General features: G+C 40.6%; 1 protein-coding gene across 2 annotated transcripts in view; it reads right to left on the bottom strand.

Annotated features, from left to right (window-relative positions):
- Positions 1–22,031, bottom strand: part of fam222aa (family with sequence similarity 222 member Aa) — a 67,904-nt gene that overhangs the window by 39,078 nt on the left and 6,795 nt on the right. The window lies entirely within an intron of this gene.

The following is a 22,031-nucleotide window of genomic DNA, read 5'->3' on the forward strand; positions in this document are numbered from 1 at the left end:
CCGACCCCTTAACTTCACCACACAGGACACACACACAAACTTAGACACTCAACACTATTATATAAAAACCACACACACATGAACATGCTGAGCAGGTGACATTAGAAACTAATCGGAATAACACATCAAGTCGCACACACACGAATATTGCAACAGGACAAGGACAAACGAGGATGCAAAACACAGACAAACAAACAAACAATCCTTCACAGACGACATGAACACACTCTGGGACATAAATTCAGCAATTGTTAACAAGACACACACACACTGGAGACCCGTTGCTTCCCAACAACACATGAATGCAGGAGAGGACGTAAAACCCACGGAGCGCAAACAGTCCTGCTGACAACAAACAAATGATATACGCAAGCGTTTCCACTATACATACAGTTTCTTTCAATAGCTAACAATATTGGCACACAATATCCACATCTGCTAAAGGGCCGCCTACATTCCAGGGTCAGATACGGGTCAGCTATTGTTGCAAGCATAAGCAGATGGAAGATGGTTTATTCTGCAGCTCGAAGAATGAACAAACATATTGCTGTTGTAAATTCTTGATTTCGGCTCTCGATCCGAGCCAAAGTGCGGCCCGTAAGCGGGAGCCGGATAATAATACGAAAAAGTCTTTCTCTGTCACAGCACGCCAAACCACACGCCCGTTATCTTGAATCACGCTACAGTAGCCAACATTAATTCTGTCACACTGATGGCTGAAGCACCAGCTAATTGGCCGCTGAGACGAGACACTGAATGAATTTGTTGTGCGTGTGAGATCACATGGAAGAACTTCACGTCTAAAGCAGTGAAAGGGCAGTTAGTGCTGATGCATTCACAATATACACCCAGGGATATTTTCTAATCATCAAAATGACATTTGGACATTGTCAAATTATCCTTATCCAACCAATAAATTACAATTCATTAAAACATTAAAATTCTGTCTGCAAAAATAACAGAAAAACAATAGTGAGCGAATGCATGCACAATTAAATATCCAATATTGAACCGTATGAATCAAAAAGAAAAATTAATTAAATAAAACTAAAATAAACAATCAAGCAAGCAAGCAATAAATGAATAAATATGCAAGCTAAAGCAATGTGCATGGTTTCTTTTTGCAAAGCATTTAAATACAATAAATTGGAAAAGACAGACTGTACAGCCCAAGTCTATAGAGGTCACACATCTAAAAAAAGACACATCAGAGCAATTGGTTGTCCAGAAAAGAGCAGCTAAACTAAAAAAAGCACAGTGCTGCCCATCACATATCTGAGCTCATTCACATAACACAAGGACCCTGTTTAGGATTAACAAAATGAAAACAATGGCCTATTGTATGCACAACACCCCCACACCCTGAAGGCATTCATTTGTCAGTGTGAATATTCAAGGGTCTTCTATTGCCGCTTTTTGTTCATTATCTGTGCTGTTTGATCACAGCCTGAGGGGCTAAAGTCTAAAAGATAAGCCGTTGGTGTTTAAGGGAGTGAGAAAAAGACAAATAAGTAAACCATACACACTGACATTGAGTTATGATAAATAAATAACAACATAATGTACCTTCAATAGTTCAAATAAAAAAAAGTTTGAACCTCTATGTACTGTATCAGTGTTCTCTGACGACACATGTCGGTCTCCCAGAATGCACTTGCAGGCATCTGACCTCAATTCCCATTACCATTGAGTGAGGAACAATCAATTGCTGGGAAAAAATACATTTTGCAAGCGCAAAAAAAAAAAGTAGACAATTGTCTACTAGGAGTTTTTGTACGGCCCCTAAAAAAACTAGAAATGATAAACAAACAACCTTTTACAAAATGTTTTATATATATTTTATATGTTCCATTTACTTCAATAAAAAAAATATATAATTATTTATTTAGCCAAAACACAATGTAGTCATTAAATTATGTGACCATACCACCATTTCATTCACTCCCACGGATCCTTCAAAGCAGAAACAAATTTTGTCCAGGGATGTGCAGTGCACACTCAAATATATATGCTTTAACAGACATTGTTTGCTCTGAGATGATCAGTTTTCTGTCCAATAATCAGAGAGAAGGTGAGAGAGCGTGAATAACAGCCCTGTACTGCCCCAGAGGCAGGATATATACGGCACCTTCCATATCACACAGCCGTCCTGATAAAGACCCGCGTTAAGAGACATGAGGTAGCGAAGGTGAGGTATGTGTGTAATTCACGTGCGCTTGTGTGTGTATCTACATGAAGGTGAACGCTAAGAAAGGAAATGTGTGTGAAATGCCAATCTTTAGATGAGTCTCGGATATGTGTAAAGAAGCCTTCAAGAAAAGGTATCCCAGTTCAGTGCTGCCGTGACAAAGCTGCTATGCAAAATGACATACAAAGCAAATGGCTTCCAAACACACGTCAACTCTACCGACACAATCGCACAACCACTGACTCACACATGTGACTCTCAAACCAATGTCATATTCTCCAAGAACATTAGAGGGTTTAGTGAAGTCTCCTCCGCTAGTCTTGAAAAGCATCCTAAATCGCCACTGACAGCTTGACGATCATGAGGTCAAGTGAGGCTTGGGAGATTCATCCGAGACTGAGTTTCTGATCCGATGAGGATGATGTCATAAAATCCTAGCACAAAACAAACACTAGGCCTGAAACCTCTTACGGAGGAACTCAAGAATAGGTGCAGTCATGCTAAACCCTGCTTATGATGAAACATGCCCTCTGACCTTCTCTCTCTCGCTCTCTCCAGCGTGGCACACACACACACACACACACACACACACACACACACGTCCCTAAGCAGAGTTCAGCATCTTAAATTACTGCCTGCCCTTTCCCTCTGTGTGTTGCCCTCCTCTCCTGACCCCTCCGCTTCGCTGATGGGGAACTGTCCGTAATTAAATGTTAATCTAAAAAAACCCTTTCCTTCTTCCTATCTCTCGCTTTTTCTCCCCCACATTTTTAGGAAGAGATCTAGTTAGAGATTGCATTAGCATGAAAAAGCAGGCTGGTAATTGTCTTCACCCAGCGGAGTGATCTGTAGCTCGGTGAACGGAGAAATCTGAGGATTAGTAAAAAAAAAAACAAAAAAAAAAAAACCGTCAGCTCTGTCTTTGTTCCGAGCGCAGATAATGCCCACAGCCACAGAGTCTCCGATTAAATTACACTGCGAATAAGATGTGGCCATTGACTTAAAAAATACAATAAAATAGACCAGCGGCAAACTAAAGCTCGACCTCCGTTTTAACTGCCGAGCATTTCCACAAACCCCTCATCTCACTAATATATTAATATGCATTTCTGCTGAAAACGAGGGAAGGGATTTAGTCGGTGGTTAAATGTGGTTTTGAGATATGGCACGGTGTATTAAAAGGGTTAGATATCCCAAAATCATGCCTGTAGGCCCTACTGCCCTCCTTTAATCCTGGGTGTCACATTTTAACTTCTCTGCTTGCCGGATCCACACTTCAAACACACATATACCCAGAGGGGAAAAAATATTGCTCAGAGGTTGCTCTTTTAAAGCTCAGGAGACTTAATGTTCTCAGTTGTTTTGTTCAAAGAAATAGTTCATCCAAAAATGAAAATCATGCCCTCCAGTGTACAGTAGCTTACAAATCGTTTTTGCCAATGCGCACATTTCAGACTTGGAGCATTAAGACTGTTGCTGCAAGTTTGATGTGAATGATAACAAACGTCAAGCGTATTGAGACACACCATGTCTAAAAATGCAGGACCACTAAAAGTTGATCTGACTTGACTTTAGTCATTTTTGGGTTAAAAAAAATCTTTAAAACAATTCCTTGTGTATTCTACAGATGGGTAACTGATTTTCATTTTTGTGTGAACTATTCCTATATAACAGAAGTTTTCCCTTAAACACAAATGAGGTTTACCTAATTATTAACATACATTAGAAGAACAGAGCTTTAAAATCAATATGGAGAGCATAATCTAGATGAGCATTTTTACATATTGAGTCACTAGTTGATGCTCAGGAAGTTCACTGAAATAGTGTCGAAAAATGTATTAAAAATGGTGATTACAAAAAATCACGCTAAAATAATGGGTTCAGAAAAATGGTGTATTAAAATCTATTAAAATACAATTAAATATTTCAGTATAGCATGATTTTAAAAAATAAATAAAATGGGCTAAAAAACTGTAATAACTAAAGAAAAAAGGGATCCAGAAAGAAAAGTTGACTAAAATAAAATCTATTTTTTGCAGTATAAATGGATCTTTCATATATGATAATACATATTGGACCATCAGGTCTGATGGGCCATGGCATTGAGAATTTTGGGAGCACCTGATCTAGATAATACACCTTGATATTGAAAGAATTTGATCAGAAATATTTGCGTTCATACTTAAATCGCTGACTTCTGATTGCAGACGGGTATTTTGGCAAATCTCAAACCTCTCGAAACCTTCTCGGCTAGAACCATCCATTCATTTTGGTCTTATGCCACAAACCACCAAATACATCAGGGATGAAAAAAAGCACTTCCACCTCCAAGGCAAATCTTCAGCCGCCCAATAATCTAATATTTCATAAGCTCCTTTATTTCACCTCGCAGACTTCCTTGAGATTAAACATTTGCCCTGCAAGCAGTGCAGAGCAGTCCGACTAGCTGTGGGAATAATGGCAGTGTCAGGGTGGAAGTTAAGGACCGGCAACTGACCTTCTCTTCTGCCCAGAACTCGACGCGCAATTAGCTACATCCACTGTACCGTGGAAGCCCACAACAGAGTGTCTCGGTTTACAGTTTACATAGGAAATAACAGGGCAAAAGGGCAATCCACACGTGTCTAGAACATTTGTTAAGACCTTGAAAAACGTTTTCTCCTTGGATGTGCCTTTGAATTTACCATAAATAGATCAAGAGAAAAGATCTGTTTGTATGGCAAGCACAGCGTGTGTCCCGTTGGTGGGGTAAGCAGAGCTGACGAGAGATTGACAGATTGAGTGTACAGGATACGGGTGAGGAGACTTTGTGTGGAGATATACGACTCCCTCTCTGATCGGCAGTCCCTGACCTTCCGATGCACGCTCCTTAACTTGCTCATTAAGCTGTCACACAGCCTGCCAAAAACAAACCAGACCTCAAAACATATCTCCCTTCTATTCAACCACACAACCTTCATCCTAAAAAAAAATAATAAAAAAAGCCCAGAGACAATCGAACAAGCGGACGGCTGGATCGGTTTTCAGCATCTCAGCTTGCCCTGCCTGGGCAAATGTGCTCAATACTTGCAACGATTAAACTGGCCGTCCCGTCTAGCCGTAGACAGTCTGCCTCAGTCCACAGCAATCATACCCTATTAGAATAATGATAAGATACCCCCGTCTCCTTTTCTTTCCCTTCCTCTGTGCCTTCCTGGTCGGGTCTCTGATAGACATTAATTCCAGTTTCATCTATAAAGCCAAGCTCATGCATATTTAACAGAATCTATTACTTTAGGATTAAATTATAAAAGACTGTCCCTCTTAAATTTTTTATAGTTTGCGTAATTGGTTGCAAGGGCCAAATGGGACCTTAAAAACCCTAGTTTATTAAGAAAATAAAAATAAAATAGGCCAAGGCACACAAAAGGCAACTTGAAGGCCTTCAGAAGTCTGTATAAGAATCCACATAGGAAATGTATGTGTAGATACGAACTAACAAGCAAATAAAAAGTTAAGCCGCTTTAAATTGACCTGACCCAACAGGAAGAGATTTTAATTGGTTTCCAGGACTCAAGGGACCCCTCACAGCGAGAGGACACCTCCACAGAGGAGGAACTAGATTTACACGACAAGTGAGAAATTTAGAAATTATAAAAGCCTGTGAGCAAGATCATGGCCACAACAGCATAAAAGCGGCTTGAATGTAAGCAGAATTTCAATAAATGTAACAATTTTGCATTTTCTTTTTTTAACTCGACACATTTGAATGTTGGCTTGATAAAAAATTGTTTCAAAGTTTTGAGAAAAAAAGCTTTAAGTCTTAAAATTTATAGGTGAGATAGGTTGAATCATCAGTTATATGAAAGATAGGCAGACAGCAATTAACAGAGCTATAGATAGAATGATAGAGCAGTAAATAGAACAAACGACAGAACAATATATAGAACGATAGAGTGATAGAGAGATAGAATAATAAGGAGATAGATAGAACAACAGACAGACAGAAGCCCCTTTCACACTGCGATTCTGGAAAATACATGGGTAATGTGTCCCGGCATTTGTTCCCGGGTCGCTAGATTTTACCCCTTTCACACTGCTAGTGATTACCCGGAATATGTGCATGCGTTCACACACAACCCGCAAAGGTCCTGTAAAGACACGTGACATCAGAATGTGATGTGTAATGAGTCGAAAACACTAGGCACGTTAACTTTCACTGAAGCTAGCGAACGATCTCAGCGCCAGCGCGGAAAGTGAGGAACTGACTGATCTCTGCTTCATTACAGTTTGCACATATTTTTTTCATCGCGAACGTTGATCTGGCTTCAAAACAACTGGTAAAAGAGTCGCGCGATAACGTGCGTCATCACTACGACACACCCTTTACGGCATTGTTACTGGCTTTTGTTCACACAGAACTCGTTCCGGGACTGAACCCGGCAATGTTACTAGGTCCCTGACCTGGGATCAATCCCGGAATGTGTTTGCGTTCACAGAAGGCAACCCGGCAAAGTTCTGGCAATTGTCCGGGTCCAACGTGCAGTGTGAAAGGGGCTAGATAGAGGAATAGAGTGAAATAAAGTGGTGGAGCGACAGAACGATTCAGTAAATTTCTCTTCCTGTCATTCTAATTCCTAAATATAGGCCTTAGTGAAACTTATGGGCACATGTTTAACAAGGGCATTTCCTAACAAAAGAGGGGAAAAAAAGGGAGAAACCTCTGGATGTCACCGTCGCCCAAATTAGACTGAAGGGACATTCCCAAAGCTCGTCCCCACCGCCTGCCAACGCTCGGGCATATCTGCGCAGGGGGGAAATATTTCACAGTGTATAAATTATTAAGCTTGCGCGAGAGGCCGGTGTGCTAAGCAGCGAGCAGATAGGCCAGTTATTCACAGCTCTGCTGGGACGGCGGCGTCTGCAGCCTCCGCGCGCTGCTATCAGATCGTTTGTCACCAGCGAAAGACAATTTACTACACAAGCCTTTTTCAATTTATTCATTGTGCTGTCACTGCAGTTTTCTCCCCCGCGCTGAAAGCCGCCATACTCTCAAACGAACCCCGCCTAATGGAGAGAGGCTGAGCCGTGTCTATTTGGACACACAGACACACACTTGCCGAGGCTCCCTCTTTAGTGTGGGCAAAGACAAACACTGTCTTTTTAAATCTTCTTAATTGAGAGTAAAGGATAAGAACACAGGAGACACAAAAGGCAGATGTCCCTTTCCACACTCTCTCTCTCTCCCTCCCTCCCCACCAAACCTCAGCAACTAAAAAAGTGTGATAAAAGCATGTGAGGTGGGAAGAGCACATAAAGACCGCAAACACCCATCCTCCTTGTCTCAAATTAGCTCTGGGCTGGCTTGAGGAGATAGCCAGTGAGTGCTTCCATTAAGAGAAAAATGGTCCCCTCTGTTTCCACCACAACCATCTCTACACCAATCTCACAGAGGCTCAAAGGTACCCAGGGCTCTTCTGGGAACACCAGCAAGAAAGCAGGATTGACCTGTGCTGGCAAAGCAGAACTGCAGTTACCTAATACTGAGGATTTTGCACATTAAAGATCTGCATCTGTAAAACATTGCACTAAAGTCAACACAAATGCAAAAATACCATTAGGGGCCTTTCACACAGTCACACAGTCTCTGCGTCAAAAGAGCCAGTATGAGCGCCTCCTCCGCCATGTTGGCATCAAATAAAACAAGTGCCATGCCAACTTGCAACTGTAATTATTATTATTATTCTAAAATATATTATTATATTTTAAGTGTTTCATTTAGTTAACAACACTAAACAACAACAACAAATAGCAGTGATATTATTATTATTATTATTATTATTATACAGGATTTTTTTAGGAAAGGAAAAAGTGCAGGGTGAAATGTGACCGGGGTATGTTTTTGTGAGATCTACCCATTTGGATTATGATCCGAGTTGGGAATAAAGGCAAAGGAGAGTTAGAAGTCCCTCTAAAACACGTTTCTTCAAGACACTTAAAAGACAAAAAATGCTGTAGAGTTGCGGTCATACTATTTGTTTGAAAGATTTCAGTATCTCTGAGTTTAGCAGCACATAACCTTGCTGCTGGATATGTGAGTCTCTTTGATTAGCGGCTTTAATGAGCCACACAATTAGATATGAGGCAATAAAGGGCTCGTTTAGGAGCGGTGTGGTCTCTGATGGCTGAACCGGAGTTAATTGAGATTTACGTGACAAGATGCTGCAGCAGCTAACAGCCTTGGAGAACGGTCAGCCTAAACCGTGAGCTATTTGTGATCAAAGAAATGACCAAGCAGATAAGAGAACAAAAGACAAGCCTGCTGACACATGCTTGGCATCGTATTTTGTATTTTCGGTCAAATTCGATGGTAACTTTAGGGAGAAGAAAAACAGGCTCAGATATGAGCACTTCATTTTCATGAGTCTTTTAGCTCTGAAAAAAAAAAATGCATCAGTGGCCATGAGAGAGCCAGAGCCAGAAAGGTTGGGGCCACTGTACGTCCTTCATGTGAAGCCAATGCCACTAAATAACAGCAGAGAGAAGACTCCCCAAGGACCACAGTCCTCGTCATATTACGCTGATCAAGGCAAAGCAGCTGTCACAACAGCCAAAGTTTTGGCACACATAATCGCACAGATATATGCGTGGCTTAAATAATAAAAACCTCTTGGGGAATACCAGTACCAAGTTACAAACAATTCAAAAGTTTGGGGTCTGTAAGATTTTTTTAAATAAGTCTCTCATATCACCAAGGCTGTATTTATTTGATCAAGAATACATTACATAATATTACATTACTTTTATATTGAAGTATCATTACAATTTCAAAAATATATATTAAAATTAAATGTATTACAGTGATGGCAAAGCTGAATTTTCAGTAGCCATTACCCCAGTCTTCAGTGTCACATGATCCTTCAAAAATATGCTAATTCGGTGCCCAATAAAAAAATTATATATATATATAATTATCAATGCTGAAAACAGCATAATATACTTTTGGAAACTGATAAATTTTTTCTTTGGCAAATAGAAAGAAATAAAGAGAGCAGCATTCATTAAAAAATAAATTTTTGTAACATTATTAAATGTCTTTACTGTCAGTTTTGATTTAATGCCTCTCTAGAATAAAAAAACCCTAAACAAGCATATCTCATGTGATACAGTACTGATTAAAATTTAATAGAAAACAGGAATAAAATCATGTCACTTTTATCCAGCGTGGTTTGACATGATGGTGTAAAGTGAAATGTTAGACTATGATATTATTTATGGCCTTACATAATATAAAAATAGTTTCAAAGAAGAGGACTGTTCTATTTTGACTAAAGATTATAAAAGCAAACATAGCATAATGCGTCATTAAATCATACAGAATGATAAGCATTTATTAGGAAACTAAATAGGGAATCCAATTTTGATTTCATGTTAACAGAACTATTGTGCCTTGAATGAGCAGCACAGTTTTTCACACTCCAAACACAACTATAGAATTCAGTGTCCAAAATGATTTCAGCTGCACAGACAGATCCAGAGTTACTCCAGTGTCTTGCAGGAAGAATGATTACAACTGTGCAACTATCTCAGATGTCCCTTTTGAAAGCACTGTTCTAGACTTTCTCTCTCAATAGGGGGAATCTGATAGATGTGCTGAGAGCCTGGCTGTCTGGCCCTTGTATATAAGTCACAGACAAAATATCCAGAGAGGGCACCATTTGTGCAGGGCACAAGGTGACCCTGTTTCCCGGGAGCTTGTGAAATGACACAATAGACGCCTCTAATCTCTATGTCGCTCACACACACACAGACACAAACATATATCCACATACGCCAGTCAGACATAACTGTGCCAAGGAAGGAGACGGCATAAAAGCAAAGGCTGGTTGGGGGACACCACCCGCCCCACACCGCCCCACTCCAGCGCCACAGCCCTTGAGCCCCATTCAGGCAGAATCCGCTGACAAGCCCCCTGCATACACCCCACAGACGGTGCCGAATTCCACCCTCCGCCCTGAGCCTCAACCACATGCCCAACAGATGGAGTGGCTATTGATCGAACAGCTCACACCCACCCCGCCCCGCTGCATCCATCCCCTGAGGAGACAAAGGGCTGGAGAAGTCAAGAGAGACGCCTGAATATGGGGAGCAGGTCTGGGGCAGCCACAAGGGCGGGCAAAGGGGGGCCGAAATGCTTCCACACAGCTGAGTTATGCAGCAAGTGTTTGCGGCTTGGGAGAGCGGAGGCATTTTAAAGCTTTGAATGCACTTTTATGATCCAGACTCGGAGGAGACAGGTTGTGTGGAGAGCACACAAGATCAGCGGCGGCTGTGTTTGCTCGGATATAATGGACAGTAAACACTGCCGGCGGAGATGATACGGTTACTGACGGACAGAGCATCATCAAAACAAACAGCTTTTTTTTTTATCAGCAAGCAAGGAAACTTCACAAATATTTAGACGGATAAATTGTTTGGCTAAAGTAAACGGAAGAACATGATATTGTAAAGTAAAAAAGCCTTGTTCTTAAAGGGATATTTTACTCAAAATGTAAAAAAAGAATATTTTTGGTTAACAACATACTTTGTAACCAAGTACTTTTTTGTGTTCCACTGAAGAAATGATGACTGAAACTATCCCTTTAACTAACAAACAATGCCAGGATTCCCATGACAATGTGCTGGGTATAAATTGTAAAAGATTATTCCAAAGACCAAACTTAAACAAAAATAGCTATTTTAGCTAGTAAAATGACAAATATATTTACAGCATAACTAAAATAATATTTACTCACTAAATAAAAAGATTGGAAATTATTATTATATATTTTAAAATAAAATAAAATAAAAATAGCATTCATGCTGGTGCATTTCATAATTTAAGTCCTGCCATATCACATATTATGTATTTTGACTAGGAAATACATCACATTGAGGAATCTAGATTAGTATTGATACTGTGTCATGTTGTCTTACACATTTAATAATCCATATAAAAAGCTTACTTAGCAGAAGATGTTCAGGAAGATCTGTCTAGACTGATTTCCATTTTTCCTCTCTCAAATTCAGTACAGATAGACTGAAAACTGGTAGAGTGAATCTGGTGTAAGCAATGGTTACTCAACACATGTAGTAAGTTCTGCACAAACTTATCTCCTTTGGTTGGGAGTCTTGCAAGGCAAAAACATGTTTTTCTGGACAGGAATTTCAACAGTTTCTTCCCTGAGCAGTCCTTGGGAGAAACCCCTATCGAGTAGCACCATTCTCTGCACCACTGCGGCCAGCCAACCCTGTCTAGAGCTCTCAGCCCAGCCAACCTTGTCTGGATCAGGTTTCCCCAGGTGGGGACCTGAACACCTCGTCTTAACTGGGAGACTTGGGCTGAGGTTATGGGAGGGCATCAGCACAAAACACACTAATTCTATATAGGGGTGAAACCATCAAGTTCCAAGAACCGATTACCATTTTGTCTTTGAATAAGACGCCTGACCTCTTGTTGCTCCAGGGGGATTGTACTTGCAATTAGTGTACCATGAGTCACTTTGAATTAAAAGTGTATGCTTAATGCCAAATAAGCAATTAAAAGAAGCACAACTGAACTAGCATTAATAACCTCACTTCACCATAAAAATGCTGTTTAGAGGCTCTGTTCTGTTTTCCTCAGCTCACTAGTTTTATACTTTTTAATGCCTCCTACAAGGACAACACTTTATTAACAGTGAGAGTCTTTTTTTAGGCAGAACTGCCTGCTGGTTTTGTGATAAAATGAGTCTGTGGTCTTGCTTTAAAAGCTCACATGAAAGGTTTACACTGATTTCTCAACTGTCTGCTGTATGACACAAAAAAAAAAAACATACAAGAATAAAATAAAATTCTCTATATAATTAGCAGTTTGCTATATTGCTCATACTTGTTGTTAGGAATTTGTCAAAAACTAAAGTGTCATGGAAATGAATTATACCACAAATCATGTGATTTGGAAATAGACGTGCTGTTACTTTTGTGAACGATTACACTTATGATATTCACCTGGTGGATGATTAAACAGATGGAAATTTTTCATGGGTCTACATTGAGGGAGGGAACGGAGCCATATCTAGGGACCAAAATATCAGAGATCTGGGGTGTGCAACTACCCAAAACACCCTAGAAACCATCAAAAACACATGCGCAACTGCGTAAGGCATAATAAAACAGCCGAAAAACAAATCGCAGGAAGCATTGCACACAAAAATCTACCTATAACAGAGCTTACTGGAGTGTTACTTATTCCTATGCCTCACAGGACACACAGGATGTTAACTTTTGTAAGCAGCACGCTTGTTCTAATGTGCCTGTTTTTTTCCACTGCTGTTTTGCCCTTGAGCGAGGCAATGAACTCACATGATTTGCTCCAAGGGTGCCTGAACACAGCGATTCATGCATCTCCTGGCCTAAGCCCATGACCAACAACCTTTTCGAAAGAGCGGAGACCACCCAGTGACCTCCCTCTACTAAAATAAAGGTTAAAGCAATTCACATGGACTTTTTCTGACAAGAAAAACACACCCCCGTGATACTGAACGGGTCAACGGGTTAGATGAGAGCCAACGAGCAGAGGGCCGGAAGGATATCAGGTAAAGCCAGGCAGCCTGATTTCACAATCACCTCACCATCTGCATGTTGCTCATCTATCACTCGCTCTCTAATAGATTGGATTTCTAATATTGTGTGTGTTCAGAAAGCTTCGGTTTCTCCTCCAGAAAAGAGAACGAGCCCGTTATGTTCCCCCCATTCGCTCTTTTTCAGAGTGGTCTCCACAGAGCGCTCTCAGATTCCAGAACACAATGCTGCTCAGGTCTGGCTCGGATTTAAAAGATTAATAGCCCTCTGTCGTGACAGAAATGCAATCGTCTGAGTTTTCTGTGACAGCAGGGAGGAGGACGTGCAAAAAACGGTGAGTGTGAAAACCCGAAAGAGAAACTATTGTCCGCGGTCACAAACGCAGCTGATGAGGACTGATTGCTATCGCTGCTCTCTCAAGTTTGGCTGTCAATCAAAGCCGACGACATCAATGGGACAAATTTGAATGATAAAACGAAAAGTCACAAGCAGCAGCATTTCGCTTGTCATCGGGGTTAGCGAACGTGTCGACGTGAAGAAGAGGGGAGGGGAGAAGTTTTTGCAGAATTCAGGTTTTGCCGTGAAAATGCCGGCTCTGCCCTTCAATCATAACACAAAGCTTTACCACCAAGCGTCTGCTTAACAATTCCAGTTTCAATACCCAACACAAGTCTGTCACTCGCACACGAGAGAGAGAACAGAATGGTCCTGGTGCTTCAAGACACATCGTAAGTAAAACTCAATGGAGGAGTTTCATTGCTCCATCAGCGCGGATCAATCAAGCATTCCCCAATAACCAGCAGCTGTCACCTCACAGGAAACATCAATCAGATGCCATTCAAAACTAAAGATGGTAATTAATCAAAGAAAAAAAATTATGAGAGTTAGTAGATCCACACAGGACCGATCAAAAATATACTTTAAGTATACGATCACAACCACATGTCACAAGAAATTCAATTCACTCCGTCAAGAACTTAGAGGCTTCGAAGATCAAAAACGTCACTGGTCCAACATCTAGAGGAACTGATGTAAAACTATATGATAAATGTTTGATGTGCAGTGGATTTGAACCTAGAGACGGGGGCCAAAGAAAGTGGGAAAGCGAGAAAGTACATTTTGAACAGCTGTTCTAACTACAGTCTCTTCCCAGGAGAAATTCTCCTCTGGTTTTCTTGGTCTTCCTCCCTCTCACTGCATTTCGGGCCGAGGACCTGTAAGCCTTTCTTCTCACATCAGAAAACTGACTGCTTCAACGCAGTTCCTTACAGCCTGACTCTCTCATCTACTACCACCATGACTAGAAGGACGAGGAAAAAAAAAGAGGGTGACAAGATGAGCGAGAGAGGGAGAAGGAGAGTGAGATATCCCTGCAGGCTCTCTTCAGTTCCAGGCCATTAGCTCTCCCTCACTGGGACTTTGTTTACAGGCGGACATAAATAGAATTCTCCTCCTTTATCTGAAGCGCCATCCTGTGCCACTGATGAGGGATGGGACTTCAGAGTGGAGTCTCTCAGAGAAGTGGTCGAGTAAAAGGCGCTATGATCTAACAGCCAAGATATAGTGTGCGTTAAGAACTGGTCGCACAGGGCTCGTCTTACCGTGAGGGGAAAGAGGCTCACGCATTCACAAAATAAGGCAAAGTTAGCGTCACACTAACTAATGGTAGAAGACCTCCATGGAAAATTCCAAGAAATGAGAAACCTGAGCATTTAAGCCTTTCATTTATTGGTTCATTTGAACAGTTCTTTAAATTGAAAAGGTTAAACAATAACTCATTACTCAGATTACATGTTTTTGAGTAGTGAACAATATTTCATTAAATAAAAAAAATTGTATCAGCACTGAAGTCCTTTTTAATGAACGGTTTAAAAAAAAAATCTAAAGTTAGAATACATAAAGTTTTTTTGGTTCAATACTGTTGTTGATCACAATGTTTTTAAAAGAGCTATAGATAGTCGAAATGTTATTTTTTTATGGTTCCAAAATGCCATAAACATAATTTGTTCATTATGAAAAGGTTAATTTAAAAACATTTTATATTTTTTCAGTTCAAGTACTTTTACAATGCTTTCAAATATAGATTTTGGTCATAAAATGTTATTCATAGCACTAATAGGTTTAAGTTTTTACAAAATCATTAAAAAGAACCATTTCAAAATAATATTTTGTTCGGCAATCAGACATCACTAAGCAAAAAGGATCGCGCCACAGTTTTCTGCTGAGAACAAACCACTTTTTATTAAAAATGTTATGAAATGTATGCGTATATGTATGTATATGTATGTATATAAGTTGACAGCATTACTTGGAAATCGGGATTAAATATGAAAAATCATAAAGAGGAAAAAATACAAATTAGGAACCATCTGCTGCTCACATCTCTGCATATTATTGGTAAACAGGCACAGAGGGAGTGTGTATGTATGTGTGCACGCACATATTTGATATAAAAATCACAGAGCATTGCTCTGACACACTCTCATATTCCTTCGAGAGAGACAGACACACGCGAAGACAGAAGACTCCAGCTACACTTCCACAGTTACTGCCCACAGCAGAATCTGATTGGCTGAGACAAGCTGACAGCTGGACAGATGTTCCAGAGGAGGCACACATGGGAGGTTAGAATGTGTGTGCTGTGTTTTCATCATGTCTGCATTCTGACTCCATGAACAGGAGAGCTGTCACAGACGGCATCACAGACGGATCCCATGATATCGGCGCGGAGCCGCTTGAGCGAGGGACAGGATGAGGAGACAGAACTCTAGAACACATCCAAACCTTCCAAAATCACATCGTCGTCTGCAATTTCCTATGGCAGTCATACTGATTGTAATGTGAAATGCAAATCAAATGAGATGATGGATTACTATAAAACTAGTCCTGCATTTAGGTTTAACATCTAATTTGTTTCTTGATAGAACTGTAATTGAAATGTGACATGTTGGAAATGAACTATGAACCGTCAGGGAGTTCAGACTGATATTTATCAATAATTAAGCCATATCCTCTAACCATTACCTATCAATATAACAAACAACTTATGTACATTCAAACCCACGTAAACACCAGACAGATAAAAGAGCAGCAAATGTGCCCAATGCAACATAGTAAACCATTCAAACCAATCAAAGTTCTGCAAGTGTGTTTCTAAGACTAACCAGACAACTGCTAGACCAAGCTTAACCCAGAATGGGCCTAATCCAGAAAAGTATATATAAAAAAAATACAAATTAACATATCCAGCAGTAGACCACTGAAAAAAATATGCTTATTTGAGATAGTTCAAATTGTAATTAAGGTGTTTCCAAGCCTAAAAGAAATCAAAACTAAAATGTCAAATTAAAAGCAAGGGATCCTTGATTTTAAACCAGAGTATAATTTAGGTTTTAAGGCTCTCGGGAAGATCCAAATTAATTTTCATTCCAACCTGGGGAAGCAAGAGAAAAGTCTTCAAAACTGGAGAGATAATTGGCCGCACACAAATTATGCCTGAAACTCGGCGCAAGCTAAAAGAACATCAATGACTTTCGCTAGGAAAAGGCAGTGTGTAAATTGGGGTCGGGCTCAAGAAGCACACATGCACGCGGAGTAATGCATTCAGCGGAGGTTGCAAATGTGGGATTTTATAAACAATAAAAATCTTTTGAAAGACTCTCTTGTCTACCTTCTCAGCAAGTGAGCACTGAAGTTAAAACAATCGGCTTTGGGCCAACCATATCTGCCAAACCTCTCATCTCACTTAAGCGGCGCAGGCAATTCATTAGTCCGTGGAGGGTCAGCACTTCCAGCAACTCAATCAAAATGTTAATAAAACTAAGAGTCCACAAAAAGAACACAACAAATGTGCCAATGAGGGTGATTTCACCATGTCCTCATCACCCTGCAGCATTTGTCATATTTTTGAAAAAATCTTTTTTGATTCAACAGCTAAAAAGCCTCTGCCTTTTTTTCATAATTTTAGAAGAGGTTGTTAACTAAGTGTTTAAATGAGTATAAGGTGTCAAGAGCCTCAAAAAAAAGCTAAACTAAATGGACAGTAGAGGGTAACTGGACATGATGATCAAACCTGCACAAGAACTACAGCACACATGACCGACCAACCATTACGAATTGATGCAATTCTAGAAACATTTCAATTAGACTAGGAGCAAAAAGGCAGTCCACAAACGCCCGACTTCTCATACGCCTGCCCGATGAAAGAGCTATTAGATGGGTTTCAAAGGATGAGAGTGGACTCATAATTATACATGACATCTTTGAGAGATAAAAGTGATTACTATGGCAAAAGGGTTGGGGAGGGCCACTAAAAATTGCTTAGCAACCAGTCATTATCCCTCCACCCTGAGGAGAGTGAGGTGGCCGTCCATCCATCTAACCCCCTGCCCCCACCCATCCAAATACAAACAGTGATAAAAAGTGGCGCAATTGCTCTTGACACACAAATAGGTTAACACAATAAAGCTGCCTATGCCCGGCTCACTCGAGGGAGGAAAGCAATTCCAGCAGCAGGCAGAAGGTAATAAAGCAGAGGTTTTGGGGGTGGGGGGGGGGGGGGGGGGGGTGCGTGTATGTGTGCCCATCCAGTCTTCATCTTGCGCTCCTGTGCTCAAGCGGAGGAAGGCATGCAGAAAAGTAGATGCCCGAGGGCCTAATATCACTGTTGGTTTAGAACCTTTTGACAAGAGCAATAACACTGGCCAAGAATGGCAGAAACCCCAGCCTACAGCAGTGGAGCACTGTACAGAAATAATGGCGTTACGTTAGAGACATGTGCGCACTTTGCTGTTCACCACTGTCTCCAAACAATAACATTAATATCAGGGAAAAACCCTATGTAATGGCTTTTTCAATCACAAACCTATTGAAGGAGTGAGATATTGTATTCTGACCCATTAACAACATCAACAATTAAACATCTATGCCTGGTAATGTGTGATACAAATCTCCAGAGTTTTTAATAAAACGCTTTGCATTCCCAGCACACAGCATGAAGCCGGCAGCAGAGGTGTGGATTCGTTAATCGCACACGGCCGAGGCATGAGGCATTGTTTCCTGCAGTCGGTGGAAATTTCATTACCTCTCGACAACACTACAAGTTGACTAACTGCTTTTATGAAACGCACGGCGTATACGATATAGATTGTGTGTGTGTTTGAAGAGATTCAGGGCCATCCAAGTCACAGCCAATGGCACTTTTGTTCATTGTCACTAACTTGAATTACACAACCCACTTTGAATGTAAACGGAATCAACTTTTGTCTTTGAGGTCATTGTTAAGAATGTAATTAAATGTGTTAAACTTTCAACCGCACCGCATGACAAAACCCATTTTCCCTGGCAATAAAAAAACTGGATTTGTAAACAGGTCACAGTCTAAGGCTCTCGCTACGTTTTAATAGCCTCAATACGTTGGAACAGAAAAGCAAGCATGCAATCCCCACCCACCCCAACCCAATTTTAAAGGCTGCCCACCACAATGTTAATAAATAAGACTCAGAAGCACAGTGGGAGTATGATATTAATCACCCTTTCTATCAGACAACCTTGCTAGCAAATAGAATCAAAAATGTGTCTACTCTATTCATTGGACCTCCATGAAATAATTCTAAATAATTCAACAGCTGATTTTTCACAGCCCATTTGCTGTGTATATGTCTCTTTCAATAGCATTAAATACAGAGAATATAGGCATACTATTAGAAAGGCGACTGACTGACAGACGAATAATTGAGCTTTGACTTCCAGCGCAGCCTGTCTTACCCTCCTGGGGGATTAGGAGAACTTTCCACTCCGTGAGAACACCAGGCATTCTGTTTTGTGCTGCAGTAACCCCATATTTCATGCATGTGTCATGTTTTATCAGTGAGCTCCATATGTTCAAACAATAACACGTTCTTTATAATAACAGGGTTGACATAGTTTAAGGGTCAACAGGAGCGTAGCAGTGATCCAAGATAAGCTATGGATTTCAAGTTGCAAAAGATGTAACACTTGTGTGAGTGTAGGATACAAATATTAAAAAGCAGCATAGAAAACACAGACAGGCCTTAGTGTTAGTTCACCCAAAAATTAAAATTAGCTTGTGTTTTACTCACCCTCGAAGCATCCTAGGTGTATATGACTTTCTTCTTTCAGACAAATCCAATTGGAGTTATTTCAACAAGTCAAAATGGGGGTAGTGTTGGTGCAGTGGATAAGTGTGAGAGACCCGGGTTCGAATCCACTGTAAGACACCGGTGTGTCCCTGAGCAAAGCCCCTTTCACACTGCCATTCCGGCAAATACACGGGTAAAGTGTTCCGGCAATTGTTCCCGGGTCGCTAGATTTTGCACTTTCACACTGCCAGTGATTACCCGGAATATGTGCGTGCTTTCACACACAACCCGTAAAGATCCCGTAACGACACGTGACATCAGGGCGTGACGTGTAATGTACGAGTCGAAAACGTTAGGCACGTTATACTTTCACTGAAGCAAGCGAACGATCTCGGTGTCAGCGCGGAAAGTGAGGAACAAACTGATCTCTGCTTCATTATAGTTTGCACATATTTTTTCGTCGCGAACGTTGATCTTCCTTCAAAACAGCCGGTAAAAGAGTTGCGCGATAACGCGCGTCATCACTTTGACACGGCATTAGATCTGGCTTTTGTTCACACAGCGCTTGTCCCGGGTTGTTACTAGGTCCCCGACCCGGGTTCAATGCCGGGATCAATCCCGGGACGTGTTTGCTTTCACACAGAAGGCACCTGGCAATGTTCCGGCAATTTGCCGGGTCCGACGTGCAGTGCGAAAGGGGCTCAAGACTAGGGAAGGGCGTTTTCTGCAAATATCACATTCAAATATTTGAGCTCACAAAAAACGAATATTCAAATATTCGTTTATTTAAATTAAGTTTAATGAGACAGACGTTATTTTTCAGCAACATTTATTGTTTCCGTCATTTTGAACAAGCTTACACACAATAAGCTTGAACATTAGGCTACACATCGTGCTTTGTAGTTGAAAACCTTTAACAATAGTTAAATAAATAAAACAAAAGTACAGATTAAAAGCAAAATAAAAAGTGAAAAAAAAAGTGAACAAAGAAAAAACGTAAAGCAGCCTGCAGCGATTAGGCTATTGTAGAACGTAGCCTACACTTAACTTTGAAACTTTTAAACTGTCAGCAAATCTTTTTTGCTTTTTTTCTATTGTTTTACATGTTCTTGTTAAGAAATACGGGCATGTAAACATGATCGGGGGAAAGTCGGCATCTTAGTCTGTTAACAATGGGGCCGGCCGCGGAGAAAACGCGCTCTGACGACACAGACGTTGCCGGGACTCACAAATAACGGTGTGCTAAACGAATAAGTTTTGTGAAGCGCTTCGTGTTTTCGTTTCACCACTGAATGGGATCCTCATCTGGTGGAATACATGGCTCCAGTAAGAACTGTTCCCACTCATCTCGGCTGGACTCTCTGTAATCATCGCTGAAAAACTGGCTCAGCCTTCTCCGAAGAGTGGGCATTGCATCCGCTTTATCGTTGGCGGCTGCATCCGCACCACTCACATCAAGGGAAATGATGTGATAATGTTCAAAAAAGTTTTTTTTTCTTACTTCTCTCATGTTTTCATCGAGAAAACCTGAGATGTTTGTGCCAAGGGTCTAGGGCAGACGTGAGAAGAGGAGTTTTCACTGCATTCTCCAAGTAAGCGGTGTTTATTCGTTGCTTGAGAGATGCCGCAACAATGTTTTTGAATTTGGTCACTTTCTGTGATTCTCCACGGCATATTTGAAGTACTGTAGAAGACCGCAGTTCTTATGGGCCGTTCACATATCGCGTCTTTTGTGCGCTCAAGTTCGTTATTTCCAATGTAGGTGGGAGGTATGCGTGCTCATAACGGAAAGCGACGCGGTGGTGATGCGCACGCGGTGCGAAGCGCCCGTTTTTCCAGGCGCGTCCGAACAGCATTGAGTTAAAAACATCTCAACTTTTCAGAATGCTGCAAGCGCACCGCGGGTCATGTGACAAGAACTAAACATTCAGCTTCATTCTTTCCCGTAACAACGTTGAAAGCTCAGCCAAGATGAAGGAACAGCTGATCATAAATTTAGTAGCAGAGCTACTGCAAGCGATTTTTTTGTGCTGCAAATCCATTTATCCCTTGCTGAAATTTCCGCGTCATCATGGAGAGAGCCCGTCACTGTTGCTTGGCAACGGCAGACGCCTCAGCAGCGCTTCTACCTGAGCGCTTTGGAGAAGGAGAATATGTGAACGGCCCCTTATTCATTCATAAATTATTTTTTGCTTGCATACATCTTCAAATATGCCGTGGAGAATCACAGAAAGTGACCAAATTAGGTTTTATTGTGAACTTGTTTTTTTTTTTTTTTTTTTCAAAATTCGAATATCATTTTTATTTATCGAATAAAAAAAACGCTGTTCATGAATTAGAAGTACAAACCAAGGATTTACGAAGAAAAATGTCTGAGGATTTTGATATAAACCAAGAGGAGACTGGTTTTCCTTTGCTTAAGTAAGGAAACTAGGCTTCCTTTGCTCCTATAAACAAACTCGTGAGACTAGCAAATCTCTGAGGTGCGCAGGCTGCGCATACGTGCTGCGTCATCTGCCAACAACTAACTAATACAACTAATTTGCTATATTTCAAGTCAAATCGAACTGATAATGCCTCATAAAAAATTTGAATAAAGGTAGCAAACAGGATGCAAAATTGAAACTCAGATTCATTTTGAATTTAAATGTTCTTTAAAAAGTTTGTTGAGACAAAGTTTGAAATTATTGATTGACAATGCTTTTTAATGCTTTCTGAAAGCTTTTAAAAGAATTTATACTTTTTAAATTCATGGGCCTTACTAATGCTTACTTGCATGTAAAAGTGCAACACAAACATTCCTTAAAACATTGTCTTTTGTTTCCTTTAAAAGAAAAAAAATCATCACACATATTTGGAACAACATGAGAGTAAATCAGATTTTTGTGGGGGATGAACTATCCCTTAAAGTAATGGTGAAAAATATAGTCTAAATACTGCAGACTTGGACTGCAACACTGGTTTCATTACAGCATGTCAGAATGATGAAATGCACCATGGGAGGGTATGGGAGTCAGGATATTGCCCAAATCTTTCGCAAAAATGGGGTAAAGAACAAGGATATCTGCAACGGCATAGAACAGAGCTGCACTGAAAGCATTTCACTGAATTATGCTGGCAGAGAAACAATAGTGAAGGGAGTACAAAGTCACTAACTGAAA

The sequence above is a fragment of the Carassius carassius genome, chromosome 4, assembly GCF_963082965.1.
Source record: "Carassius carassius chromosome 4, fCarCar2.1, whole genome shotgun sequence".
Classification (NCBI taxonomy): Eukaryota; Metazoa; Chordata; class Actinopteri; order Cypriniformes; family Cyprinidae; genus Carassius; species Carassius carassius.